Below are 14,617 nucleotides of genomic sequence, written 5' to 3' on the forward strand. Positions count from 1 at the left end.
GATATACAGTATTTTGAAAATCCCAGAAGGACTGGAAAATAAAGTGTAGATATTTTGCAAAATACTTAACCAAATGGTTCACACAAATATAGAAGCAAACTGCACGCTTGGAGTCTCCCTTTTAGGCCCTCTTCACTCGGCTTTAACATATGTGTCCTACTTTTTCAAAATACCGAAAATATTTGCAAGTATGTTTATTGAAATGTTTCTAAATTCTTTGCAGTAGTCACCCATTTACATCCATACATATTTCTACTCCTTTCTGCATGCATGGCGAGTGTGGGGTGGAAAAACTTTGATAATTATATCTTTACGAGTTTGTAACATTTTAAATTTCCAAAGGAAAATTAGACCCATAATTTTTTCAGATGTGCAGCTGAGAAATACTTTTTTAAATCGCTAATTTCACTGCAGATTAACACATTCAGTTCTGCCAAAAATCTGCCTCTTCCCATCCTTTCTCTACTGAGCCAGCCACTCTCTCCCCTGTCATGCTCTTCTCTGCTGTCTTCTAGACGGAAAAAACAAAAACAAAACAAACACAAAACCTTTGACTCCTGGGAAGAGAAAAGAGGGAAAGTGGATCATTTTTAAGGTTTCAAAATAGGCTTTTCTTAAAGAGTAAAAGAAGCATAGAAAATTAATCAAAGAGTCATTAAAGAGAGTACTAAATGATAATGAATTTTCTATTACATATGTTCCCATCCCAATAAATTCACTATGTAAAACACAGACTTTTGTTCAGAGTAGTATCTACTATAAAATGAAGGAATATTCCTTGTAAAGTTAAAGTTACATCCTACTTTTCAAAACGGGTCATATGACTCACAAAGAATTACAATTAACTTTTTAAATGTGCGTCTTTTATATGGTAGCATGAAAATAAACAAAATAGGTCTATGACATAAAACAAGCTACACATAAAAAGTGACTTTTCCCACTGACATGTAAAAGGCTGAATATATTTCACATAGTACCAGTGTCTAGTGTCCTTTGTGTGCTTATGGGGAAATACAGACTCCACATAAAATTCTGATACGAGCACGGCTTCTGTTGTTTTACACATAACCCATATTAATATCCAATTTTTGTGTTATATGTAATGTATGTATAAGCATAGATAAATAGGTTATATGTCTAAGCATTTATATTTGTGTGTGTATGTGTTCTTGTGGGTGTATTAGCTCAATTTGAGGCACGGCAGAAGTGAAGATGGACAATTCGTAGTGATTCCATTGTCAAAGAGAATCACGACAGACCATTGAAAGGAAATTGCTTTTGATGGACATTTCTCCCAGGGTTTTACATAATTCCCAAACGACTCAAGCAAATACTGAAATCCTCCTTTAACTGTGGAATTTTGCCACATAGTACGCTAATTGTCCTTGATGATGCTGTATTAAAGATCTGACTTTAAAAATGATAGAATTACTGCTGAGCTTGTCACCAAATTATGTTTATCGTTATGTTCCCAGGAAAATTAATATTGAATACCTCCAGAGTTTTTGTGGCCTAGAGCACTGGTTCCTTGACTTTATTAATGTACAAACATTGAACCTGATAGTCAAGGAACCTTTGCATTTCCTCTTCAGAGACCCCTCTAATTGGAGCCAAATTACAAACTTGTGTGTGCAAAAACAACGCTGCTCTTTGTGAACATCTTCTGTACTGAAGAATGTAAAACTGTATTGAAAAAGGAAACTTTAGCATTTTTTTATTTTCTCTTGCTTTTCAAGCAGAAACCTTGATAGGACACTTCTTAGAGGTTAGAATCGACTCAGAATACTTTTAATTTGTTTTCATTTTACAGGGTGGAATAAATGTTTTATCTTTAATTCTTCAGAAAAAATAAAGTAAGGTTGAAGCAGCATTTCAAAATATACTTTTAATATGATTGGTAATAATGCGTATAAAACATAATTGCTTGTTTCTCGAACTTTTGCTTGGCAAAAGTTCCTATGGTCCAGAAACCTCATAAAGCAGCCTGAATTCACCGTGTTCACCTTAGTGAGAAGAGAAGGGTACCCTCACAGAAAATGTCTTCTCCTTTGCTTCTTAAGAAAAATAAACTATAATTCCTATAATTTAAGAATTAGATTTCACAGCTATGGCTGTAGTTCAGTGCCTATAATGGCAGGGTCTCATTTCCAATAACACATATACTAACTAAATAATAACACATTTTGAAACACACTTGTAATCCGAACACCCAAAAGTTAGAAGCAGGAGGGTCAGAATTAGGCCATCCTCAAGTCCATAGTGAGTTTCAGGTTGTCCTGGACTGCATAAGACCCTAATAAAATATGAGAGCCCACCAAAGGTATTTCTATTGGTTTATCTTGACAGTAATAGGCTCATGAAATATTATTACTCCCTCCAAATTGCAGATATGACAAAGACCATGTTGGAGACCTGGTCTTGGCTCTTAAACACACCTACCTGAAGGAATTTCATGCTTCCACATGCTGACTTTACGCTGCTTCTAATGGGAACAGTGTCCTGGCTCTAATTTGGAGGCACTGGAGTAAATGATTTCAAAGCCTCAATGAAACTTTTCTCTAACAGTTCAAAGTTTCTGTCATCAAAATTGGTCTACAATATTCTAAAGGCACTGTTTGCCAAAAAAAAATTTGTTCTTTTCAACAGTTGCTCTTTAAGAAGTAGACAGCAAAACAAAACAGAACAAATAACAAAAAAAAATGAAGCTTCCTGTCAGATGCATGCTTCTATAGCAATTCCCTGCAAGATTAATCCTTTATCTTGAGGAGAAGATCATTAAAACACAGAATGGTCTAAAAGGAGATGAAACATTCAGTCCTCTAGGGAAACTCCTAAGGCTTAGAAAATAAACAACACAAAGGCCTCAGGAAGTTCCTGAAACTGACCAGTTTCATTAGTTCCCTGCATCTCCACACATATAGAAGCAGTAAGAATTGCTGAGAGATGCTCACATACACTGAGTGCCTGGAAAGGACACTCTTTGTTGTGCTGAGTTTCCTGCAGGATGTGCAGTTGCACTGTTGGTTACAACCTCCATGAGCTGCCACCCATGCCGAGATCAGCTTTAGTGGTACAGCTATCATTGAGTCATTTTTGCTATTGTGAGTCACCCCAATAACTGAATTCATTCACCAAACTAATGCTTTTTCACTTTGGTCTGTCACTGGTTCACCATCTGGTGTGAGCTGAAGTTTTTATTTTTTCACATCTCTCCAGAGAAAACAACAGCAATAGAAGGAAGTTTCCATCACTGTCAAGTGACAGCCATAGTCAATGTCTCAGATGTTTGCTTGAAATACCCTACAATCTATTGAGAAAGAAGATGCTTGAAGTTGATACCGTCTTTTAATGCTTCTTGGGAAGGTCGCTCTCTTTGAAAAAAGGTATCTTGTAGTATCATGAATAATTCAAAGAGGCTTACAATGACACTGTGATCTGCTTGGAGCTGAAGCTGGACACTGTGTCTGCGGGCCTACACTTCAGGATGTTCGGTGTTTTCCTGGGTTTAGCATTTACCCTGCTGAAGGAAAATGCAGGAGTATAAATTGGGAAGAGATAGGGAGGAGAGTTAAATAGCGTAGCATCTATATATGACGGTAACGTCTTCTGACCTTTCCCATAGACAGGAAACCTAACTCCTCAGCATGAGGGTCAACTTCAGAACTCAAGAGGATTTTTTTTCTCAAGGGCCCCCATTACAGGGATAAAAACATCTCTAGCTTTGGGCCCAGGTACAAAGCTGCTTCATGCCCTGTGACTGAGATGCTTACTTGATTTCAGCTCAGCGACGGGGATAGGAATCTGCAATGCTCTTGAAATTAATTGGCCCCTGCTGCTGCAGGAGCCCAGTGTAGTGTGTCCCAAACACAGAGCTCAACCGAGTCCCTGATTAATGCCAGCAGCTGTGGCCTCTGGCAACATCTGCAGAGGCCTCTCATCAGCAGCTTCTCTCCAGTTCTGAGTCTAAAATTATGAGAAGGACAGGACAGTCTGTGTCCATATGTGAGGAACAGACACCATTAAATCACAGAGAGGGTATGTGTGAGACTGAGCCACCCCTGTGCTAGCAGAAGGGAGAAGGGCCCCTTAAAAACCAACTTCTCTTTTCCAACACTATTTTTCTTTAAGTTCTCGACGCTGTGCGCTAGGAATGAAAACCAACGCCTTTCGCAAGCTAAACCAGCTCTATTACTAAGCTGTATTATAATGTCTAACACTGATATTCCTTTCTTTCCTTCTTTCTGTGTCTGTCTGTCTGTCTGTTTTTTTAATAGGGCCTCACACAGTAGTGCAAGCCAGCTTTGAATATCTCATTCCTTCCTCAGACTCCCACATGCTAGAAGTACAGGCATTTTTCACAGATAGTATTTTCATAAAGACTGACAGGTCTGGCCAAGTTTAGATCTGATAACTCATTAATACAACATCACTTGATGGTCTCAATTGCACGGGGGAGCCTAGAAAAGTTCTGCAGCTGTCTCATACATCACACACAGATATTTTCTTTTTTTAAAATGTATTTATTAAAGATTTCTGTTTTTTCCCTGCCCCTGCCTCCTGTATCCCTCTCCCTCCCCCAATTAACTCCCCCTCTCTCATCAGCCTGAAGAGCAGACTGGGTTCCCAGCCCTGTGGGGAGTCCAAGGACCTCCCACCTCCTTCCAGGTCTAGTAAGGTGAACATCCAAACAGCCTAGTATGTACAGTAGGATCAAAACCCAGTGCCATTGTTCTTGACTTCTTAGCAGTCCTCATATGCTCAACTATGTTCATAGCAGCATTGTTTGTAATAGCCAGAACCTGGAAACAACCTAGATGCCCTTCAATGGAAGACTGGATGAAGAAAGTATGGAATATATACATTTTAGAGTACTACTCAGCAGTAAAAAACAATGACTTCTTGAATTTTGCATGCAAATGGATGGAAATAGAAAACACTATCCTGAGTGAGGTAAGCCAGACACAAAAAGAGGAACATGGAATGTACACACACAGATACTTTCTTAACAAAAGGATTTTCACTAAACAAAACAGACAAGGATACGGTTCACTCCTCTTGGGAGATGACCCATCTCACCTTCCCTTCTCACTCAGAAGAGGAAGAGGGAAGTGAACATCCTGGCTGCTGGAGAGGAGCTCGTGCCCATGCTGACCAGCATCCCCTATGCCTCCCTACTATCAGTTTGTGTTCAGGGGTCAGCACTCTAAATCGTGCCCTTGATATGTAGCTTTATCCTTACAGAAGCATTTGGCAGAAAGGTCTTGGAGAGGCCTGGAGAGGCATGCATGCTACGCAGAGCTCAAAGTGCCTGAGCTGATGGAATCCCGCACACTTCCCACCTACCTTGCTTAGCAACATCAGCTGGGGGTGATGGATTGGCCTTTCAGATGGCCTCATACCTGATGTGTCATTTTAAACCAACCAACTTCTGTGCTGTGGGAGACACAGTAGAAGGACAGAGCTCAGCCAGGGCCTCCTCACTAAAAGCTTTAACCATTGCCTCACTGCAGAGATTTCAGGACTGCAGTTGGGCTGGCAAACTGCACAGCATGTACCAGCTGCCCTTAAATGCTCTGCCCCTGGCTTCTCTTTCTGTTCTGAGGAAGGCTGACACTTCTAGAAGGTGAAAAAGGGCAATGAGCCTCTTAAAACTTTGGCGGAATTGATCAGGGCATACCATTCTCTGCTCTTACATCTTTTAAATCTTCATCTACTGCCAGATGTTTATCTCACACTTCCTGATGTAAAAATATATGAAGAAAGCAGAGCTGAATTTAAGAAGTGGGGTGATTTGAGGGTAAGGGGTGGATTTGTGAAAAATCAACTGTCAAGGGGAAGGCTCTTTTTGTCTACCTAAAGTCAGGATAAATGTTTGCGAGAACTGAAGAACTCGAGGAAACTTGACAGGCACTTATACAGCTGCTTTTGTGAAAGCAAGCTGGGTAGCTTTTGTGAGTATTTTCATCCAGGATGAATTTCTTGTCTATATTTTCTATAATTAAAAAACAAACTATTTTTTCTCTAACATAGAATCTAATTTTTTAAAGGAGACGAAAGGAACGGGGCAGGCTGTTTGAGAAGAGGATGGGGGCCAGCAGGGGAGGGAAGGTGCAGCAGGAGACCGACAGAATATGAGTTGAATTTATCATATATACAGGTATGAAAGCATCATAAGGACACCACTGTCCCTGGTACATTGTAGGATTAGAGTACACTCGTAAAAAGTGGGTGTAGCTCTTTCTCTTTTCAGTTTTTTTGGGAATTACCTAGAGCAATCCTTTTCCATTGCTATTTTTGCTTTTGTTTTTCTCCCTCCTTTTCCTTCCTCTATTCCTCTGCCACTCTTTCTCCTATTCTCTCATCTCCCTACTCTCTCTTCTCTTGTTTAATTTTAGAAACCAGCAGTATGTGATTGGTCAACCCAAGCATCACAATACACTTCAGACCCTCGAAGAAATGTCCTTTAGTCTTTATCTTTGTGAAATCTGGTTTTTACTTTTGCTAATTTGTCAACATTTTAGTCTCTGGTCTACCTTTCTATGTCATTTTCAAGAATTGAATATATATCTCCACCCTTTGAGTAATATCCTGTTACATCTCTAGCATTGGCAAATGAAGTCTAGGCTCCTGGGCTTGTTTTGAGTCATAATCTTAAATCAGATCTAAGCAATGGAACTCTTGTTCACCGGCTCTCAGAACTCTGCGTTCCTCACTGTGACCACACATCAGCTAGTCTTCTGGGTACTGAAGAGGACTTAGCACTACTGAGACCATCTTTGTTTAGCCCTCCAAGCATCTTAGGTGTTGCCAGCAGAATATTCGTTCTATCTAAGCACAGCCTCAGTGATCAACCTGTCAGCGGCATTAAAGTAGTATATGTTTTGGTTGATTGTGTCATGAAAAAAGGTGGTGGTAGTGATGAAATTTGGGTGTCAATTTCACTAGGTCATGGTACTCAGACATTGTGACCAAGCCATTTTGTATGTTTCAGTGAGTTTATACTTTTAATGTGACCAACATCTAAGCCATTCTTAGAGTAAACATATTTCATAATGTATGTAAACCTCATCCAATCATTTGAAGTCCTGAAGAGAAAAAGCCGACTTGTCCAAGCAAGAAGGATGATGCCAGTGGGTAGTGCTTGGATTTGAACTGAAACTTTGCATTAGGTCTACTCCTTGGTCTGCTTTGGAGACTTTGTACTTGCCAGACCCCACAACTGTCTGAGCCAAGTCCCTAAAATAAGTCTCCATCTCCTTATATATGTATATACATATGTATAAGCACATGCATATACATGTATGCTGATTCATACTCAAAATCTCCAGCGCTCTAATTGACTCACCAAACCTTACTTTTACTGTTTTCTTTAACTGAAATGGCAGACCAAAACAGTCAGCATATTTCATCACAATTAAACTAGGCTTCTTTTTATGTCCCAGTTTCTCTGGCTTCCAAGTACCCCCCATCTTCTAGACACTTGAACTATAACCTATAACCAAGTAACCATTGGTATCATGGAGAACGGAGACCTTCACAAATACTAATCATTTTCCTCCTCTTTCCAAAGACCCAAAGGGCATAAGAGTCATTAAACATGTGAGGCTGCCAAGCCTATGGATTTAGCATGGTTTATTTCTAGGCTTCTAATCAAGAGTATTGCCCATCAAAAACACATCCTTTGATCTCAGGGGCTGCAGGCCATAGTAGAACACCTGTTCTTACTCTAGAAATTTAATTGACCACTACTGGAATCACAGTATTTTTAAGATATCTGTGCTTTTTCCATTTACCAAAATGAAGTAATTGACTAAGCCACATATAAATATTTTACCAATGACTTAATCCAATTGTCAATAATCTGTGTCTGTGTTCTAGTACCTCAGATGGATATAAACTGCACAGTTGAATGTTTTACAGGTCTGTCTTTGATATCTATTCCCTTTATCTTTAAGTGTAAGTGGAGACTGTTCATTTGTTTCCTGGCTGTCTAGACCTAAATAATCACACAGAAACTAGATTAATTATAATACAGCTTGTCCAGTGACTCAGGCATATTTCTAGCTAGCTCTTACATCTTTAAATTAACCCATTTCTGTTAATCTGTGTATCGCCACGAGGCTGTGGCCTACCTTCTTCTCCTTTGGCAGTTACATGGCAGCTCCCTGACTGTGCCTACTCTCTCTCTCTCTCTCTCTCTCTCTCTCTCTCTCTCTCTCTCTCTCTCTGTTTTTTCCAGCCTGGCTAAATTCTGTCCTGCCATAGGCCAAAGCAGCTTCTTTATTAACCAATGGTAATAAAACATTCATAGCATGCAGAGGGGGAAATCCCCCATCATTTAAGCACACACCCATTAGTGAAAATTTTACTTAAAACAAAAACTAGGCCTTCTTTGTGTTTCAAATAGACTTTTCATTGTATACCTAAATGCATATGTGTGTGTTGTGTGTTGTCTGCATGACTCTTGTACTCATTCTTAAAATTGAATGAACAAAATAGAACTAGGAGGAGGAGACAGAGAAGGAGAAACAAGAGGGTGATCAGGATGAAGCAGAAGATATGGAGAGAGAGGAGGGACCATAATGTAGCACGGTTAACCCATAAGTAGCATTATTTTGTTTAGCTGACAGGGCTGTTATTCTTCATCACAAATCATGGAATTATCTTTGGGGAGAAAGCTCTAGACTAACATGTTTGGTTGTATTTGGAAAGGTAACTATCCCAGTAAATTCCATTGATGCTATTAATCACATTCAGCTTATCACACATGTTAATTTATGACTCTATCGCCACTGCCTCTCTACCCATTCTGAGATGCCTCATGAGGATTTTGTGTGTGGAGCTGATTTTACTCTTGTGAGCTGAACATGTTGTCTTGATTTGTTCTGTGTAGAGATTTCTAATTCTGCACTATTTATGTATAGCTTAAAATACTTTGTGTATGAGTTTTTCCGTTCTGTAGGACAAATGTGTTCTCAATTGAATATACTGCTAGTTGGCTGATACGCAATTTTAAAATCAAACATTATAGGAACTCAAAATTGTTCTTCTGCACTGACATTTGTTTAAAATATTCAGAAGTATAAAGTAAAGTAAAAAAGGGGGCATCAGAGGCAAATGGGAAATTATTGGTTAATGTGGAGTGCATCTTATTCAAACAACTGCATTTTATAAACAAATATCAAGTTTAGTTTTTCTTTGAAAAGGGCAAACGAAGAGGCTTGCTTCTGGGGTTCGACATTCTTAAGCCTTTTGGTTTGCCGGAGAGTTCTTTGGGGATATAATTGGTAATGGGAATGGGATAACGATTCTTAAACTTGACCAAGACTGTGAATCAGGCATTGATGATTGCCACTCACCTGTCTAAAGTCTTCCACAGGAGTTGTGAGAATAGAAGTGCACTGCAATAGCAAGAATAGAAAGAGGACTGTTGGGATCTAAAATTGTGCCTCTTTGCTACCAGGGTTTGAAGCTGACATCAAAGTCCATGTTTTTAAAACTGAATCTCCAGCATAGAGGCAGTGAGATATAGAGTTTGCTAAAAGATTATTAGCATGGGATAATGTTGCTACAAGGACAATGTTCTATTCATTGAGGGACTAGATTGTTATCCATGAGTTGAACCCTTTCTTGCTATCTCACTCTTACTTTTTATTGTCTTTCTACACAGCATGGAATCCTTTGCTTGATGCTGTCACCATGATAATAGATGTCCCCACCTCTAGAACTGTAAAAAAAAAAAAAAACAAGAAAACAAAAAATACCACACTGCTCTGTATTTATTACTCATTCCTAAATTTTCTATTGAACACAGAAAAATGGGCTCAAATGCCATATTCTTTTCATGATGTTTATTTGAAAGCACTCCTCGAACTAGTCCTTTTAGAAGGTAAGTGAAATCGTCAAGTCTCAATCCACTTGATTGCCGTTTGTGTAAGAAGAGGAAAAGATACCAGATGCACACAGCAGGAACAGAGGTCTTGGAGGACACAGTGAGACAGTAGACACCCACAACCTACAGGAGAAACCCAACAAACCAGTCCTGATTTGGACTTCCGGTGCTTAGAAGTCTGTGGAATGGTGAAACTCTGTTGCCGAATCATCCTGACCTATGACATTTTTCTTATGAAACCATAGGGATATAAACAAGGGGGGGGGGTTATTGCAAGAATAGTGAAAAGGAAAAAAAAAGAATAGTGAAAAGGCTTATAATAAAAAAATGGAAGTTATGTGGTATCAGGTGAGTAGCTATCTTGTCTTAAGTTGGAATTCCCTTTGGAAAGAACACCTGGGATACTTACAGTGAAGTGTATGTGCATGTGTAGGCTAGTATGTATCAGAAGTCAAATACATATGGGTCCACTGTTTCCATGTCCAGGGTCTCACTAAGCCACTATCAAAGGTTTTGAAGAGCTGTGTTGGTTTTTATGGGCAATTGAGAAGACCGCTCCTGGGTTGTGACTGAATACCTGACTGCTCTGTGGCTCAACTCATATCCCTGTTTCCTGACTGAAGACAGCGGAGAGCCTCTCTCGGTTCCCTGAAATTATCTGTAATTGACATCACATTTTTATTCCAATTAGAAACTCAGAGAAAGAAAAAAAAAGTAAGGAGACTTTCTATGCTTCCAGCCTCTGAAGTTTTCCCTTCTTGTCTTTTATCTCCTGCATTTAATCACTCATATGAGGTTGGATAACAGTTATCATACCCTATTAGGTAGAACAAATAAGTTCTGGTATTCTGTGGCTTAGTAAGATGCATGCCACTTACAATAATTATCATAGTCTTTATAAAATACGGGAAGACAGAATCTTAAGTCTCCAAACACAATGCAACGAGAGCAGGAAGTGCTAATTACTACAGATTGGTCCCTTTAATTGGTGCATGCTGTATGCATGTAACTAATATATGATAATCAAAATCTTACAAAGAATGTATGTGATTTGATGTGGACTATTTATTTTAAATCTCTGCAGCCTTACTGGCCTCTCAAGTTCTGCTTTGTCACTTTGGGTACACATTCAAGGAAATTCTCAGAAATAGTATGTGGACAACTTTGAGGGACCATTCTATCCATACCACTTATAATTTAACAATCCTGAAAGACTAATATGACTGAGAATTCAGCGAAAAGGAGCTCATTAGAAAAGTCTTCTTAAATGTCTGAGGAGAGTGGATTGAGAACACAGATGGAGCTGCAGCCCTGGAATAAGGATGCTGACACAAATCGAGAGTTTAGACCCAGGTAAGCACTGAGGTGTTTTCATTTCTGTTGGCCTCAATTACTTTTAGCATACTATGAAGCTGAAAGCCAGTAAACCAATCAGAAACCTAGATTTGGAGAAATGCCAAGCTTTCTCCAAGATATTCCTGTGTAAATATTCGCTGGTATCCTTAAAGAGTGTAGGTTTTTTTCATTACTTGTATGTATTTATAAAATGAAGGCATTTTCTTTTTAATTTTACAGGAAGGCAAGATGAGTTCCAGCTTTTGTCTATGCCTCCACTTTGAGTCTTTAACTGTTTATTCTATAATATACTACCAGGTATGTCATTCAAGATCTTTACAGAAACCATTTAATATAGTGAAGAGTAGAGGCTACAAGGGCACTTAAGGAAGGGTCTAGTAACTCAGTAGTTAGTGGCAGAAGGGTGTTCAAAACAAGTAACAGTGTGGGACACACAATATCTTAGGAATCAGGAGGCAGAGAAAGCACAACTGAGACCAGCTCCAGAATGTGTTGTGGGTACTGATGTGCTTAGTTAGACCTTGTTGGCTGAACTGCCATGTAAGTACTCAAGAAATGGGAAAGAAAAGGGAGTAGTAGCTAACAGAGTCATAATTATTGGTAAAAATAAATAGTGGAGGAAACAATATTTACCCATTACTGATTGGTACATAATATTAGTCGAGAATAGTTGACCATGATGGAGGGAAGCTACTTCAAAGAATACACAAGACAGGAAAAAGACAAGAAGATCTCGTCTTCTCTCCTGTATCTGAATTTGCATTAATATGATTGACTAAAGATAGAGGTCTGTTAACAAGGGAATCCTGGGAAGCCAGTCTTACAAATAATAAGAAAATAATATGGATATGTTTCTGAACCCAAAGATAAATTATTGGTTTTCAAATGTCTTAATAAGGAATGTCAGTTGCAGGAAGCTGATTTCTTCCATCTATTTTTATAGAATCATCAGTTCTGTTTAATATGAGTGTTGGACTCAGTCTTGAGAACATTTTCTCATGTGTACTGATGAGATGGAGACTGCAGTGTAGATTCAATATGGTAAGTGTGTAAAAGAATTCACACAGAGCCTTTATGAAAAGAGAATTCAGCAAAGCCTTCACATCAATATCATAGGCTTTCTATCATCAATATTTTATTCTTGATATTTCACTAAATTTAGCTATCAGAAAATTTACTTTATAAATATCTAACAGAAGCTTTCACGGGCCCTGTTATAGTCACCTCCAGTTATTTGTGGGACTGTGTAAAAATATCTGGGAAGGGCAAGGAGTCCTTTCTTCGTGTTCTCTGTCATGATGGGAGGGAAGGAAGCTGCTTCTACTTTTCCAGTTTCAAACATGCCCTAGATTTGGAACTCTTGGTACCCCTCAGAAGGGTTAATTTTATCATGAATATTTCTCAGTTAAAATGTCAGTGAAACTCTTTTTTTTAAAATAACAAACATTTCTCATTGCATGCTATGGAGAATTTTGATTGAGTGCGTGGTAGTATATAAATATCCCTGTTTCCTGTAATCTGTGGGGTATATTTTAAAAAATAAAATTATTTACCAGTGCTCTAGAATACCAGAGTTTAAAATAGCATTATTTTGCAAGAGGTGAGGGTGACAACATATGCCCCAAGGTATAGAAACTGAAATATACACTGTGGTTGTAGCAACAAATACTAATAGGATTTTTGAATGGTTGAGATAAGATGGCAGTTGTCATGAATGCTACAGTGAGAAAGTAATGTGGGATTCCTCTCTGTATGCTGTGAATATCGTTGGTTAAAAAGGAACTGCTTTGGGCCTATCGCAGAGCTTTAGGGGAACAGACTAAGTAGGGAAAACTAAACAGAATGCTAGGAGAAAGGAGGCAGAGCAAAAGAGAAGCTATGGAGCTGCCACTAGAGACAGATGTGCTGGAACTTTGCTGGTAGGCCACGACCTCGTGGTGACACACAGATTAGTGGAGATGGGTTAAATTAGATGTAAGAGTTAGCCAATAAGAAGCTAAAGCTAATGGGCCAAGCAGTCATTTAAATAATATAGTTGCTGTGTGATTATTTCTGGAGTCTGGGCAGCCGGGAAACAAACAGCCTCCCACTACAAGAATGATGCTGAAAAGAGGTTTAAGACATGTGAGGAGAAATTTGTGGCAGGAAGATATTTTGGTACAAACATGGTGTGGGTAAATGCTGATCAATGGGGGAAATGGCTAATATACCGTTGTTAGTCAGTCTTTCGAATATATAGGATTGATTCCAATTGCACAACACTTCAAATTTTATTTTATATGGTGCCATTATATATCAATACACAAAGACAACTACATAACAAAAAATTCTAGAGAAAACAAATAAACAAACAGAAGTAGAACAATAAAGTCATGATACATTCAGGAAAACAACAAGTAGTTGAACAGACATACAGCTCAGTTCAGAAATACAAAACAAGTTTAGAGGCCTTTGGATAACTAAAGTTAACATGTAAAATAAATTACCAAAAACCTATTTTTCTAAATATTAGCTGTATAAATAAATATAAATAAATTCTACAACTAAAAGTAAAACGCATGAACTAAGAAATAATGTACAGATGGAATAGCAGATATTGAAGTGAGAGTCAGATAGTAAGCAGGTTAGACATTATATACTGAATGCCAGGAGGAGGAAAAATAAAGTGTATACTAAGCATACAGTTGGGGTAGAGGTACTTGAGGCTATAATGAATAAGCAATTTTTGAAAAAATGAAATCTTCAAGATTCAAATTTGCAAACGTTAGGAAGCTGAAAATGCAAAACCAACAACAAAAACAAAAAATAGATGTCAGTCTAGACAATAATGACTGGAAGGCTAAGGTGAAAGTGATCTCTAAGCACACTAACTTCTACGGGTGTAACTCAATAACAGAGGACATATCAAGTGTGCAACTACAACTATTATTGATGCAAATAAGAGATAAATCAAAACAAAGCACAGAAAGAGAAGCTTGGCAGAGTGCGTTCAGTAGAGTATAGAACGCCAAGAGGAATACCAGGTGTCATCAGCAGCATCATGCTGAAGAAAAATAAACCAATTTATTTTCATTAACAGAGAAAAAGAGAGGAGGAAAGGTGTGAATAGACGTTTGAAGAAAAACTAAAACAATCTAGACCAACATTATTAAATACGCATGGCATAGAAACCAGGAATTGAACCTTTAACAGTAAGTGATTAGAGATACTCTCTAAAACCTAAATGGTGATGCTGCCAATTTATAACAAGCTTTTGTAAATATTGATGCGTATGTAATATGGCCCAGGGACATTAAGCACGGAAAGAAAGTCACATATTGCTACTATCAGTACTAGCAAATGAATAAGAAGAATGTGGAGCAACAATAA

Source organism: Microtus pennsylvanicus, chromosome 7 (assembly GCF_037038515.1).
Source record: "Microtus pennsylvanicus isolate mMicPen1 chromosome 7, mMicPen1.hap1, whole genome shotgun sequence".
In the NCBI taxonomy this organism is placed as follows: Eukaryota; Metazoa; Chordata; class Mammalia; order Rodentia; family Cricetidae; genus Microtus; species Microtus pennsylvanicus.